Source organism: Buceros rhinoceros, unplaced genomic scaffold (genome assembly GCF_000710305.1).
Source record: "Buceros rhinoceros silvestris isolate BGI_N320 unplaced genomic scaffold, ASM71030v1 scaffold36052, whole genome shotgun sequence".
NCBI classification, from domain to species: Eukaryota; Metazoa; Chordata; class Aves; order Bucerotiformes; family Bucerotidae; genus Buceros; species Buceros rhinoceros.
In genome coordinates, this window is record NW_010397753.1 from 1504 (window position 1) to 2020 (window position 517).

The window sequence follows — 517 nt, forward strand, 5'->3', positions numbered from 1 at the left end:
GCCAAGCCAGCACACGCAGGGTTGCTGCCTCCCCTCCAGCCACTGCACCAGCCCCGCTGCTCCACAGGACTCGTCCCCTCGGCTGGTGGCATGGCCCCCCACGCGTTCTCAGCTCTGCAGCAGCAGGGGAGCGGGATGGGCAGGGCCGCCCGCTACATGCAGGGCTGGGTCCCGGCTCCATGCACATCCCTTGGGAAAGCGTGGGTTCTGATGCGCAGATCTTCACATGCAGAGTTCCAGGCTGGTGCCTGGTGCTGCCTCTTCCTCCAAGGCTTGTTTTGGCTCTGGCAGGACGCCCAGGACCCCAGACGCAGAGCTGATGCTGCACTTACACCTCGATTATATTGACTGAGGGTGACTTCTTCTATGAGGGAAAAATCTGCCTTCAGGCTGCGCTTTGCTGAGCCCCTGGGACGCAGACCTGTCGGCAGAGCCCTCAGCCTCCTACGCAGGCACCAAGACCAGCAGAGCTGCTCTGCGGCAGGGCTGCCCCCCGCAGCTGGACGCCGCAGCCACA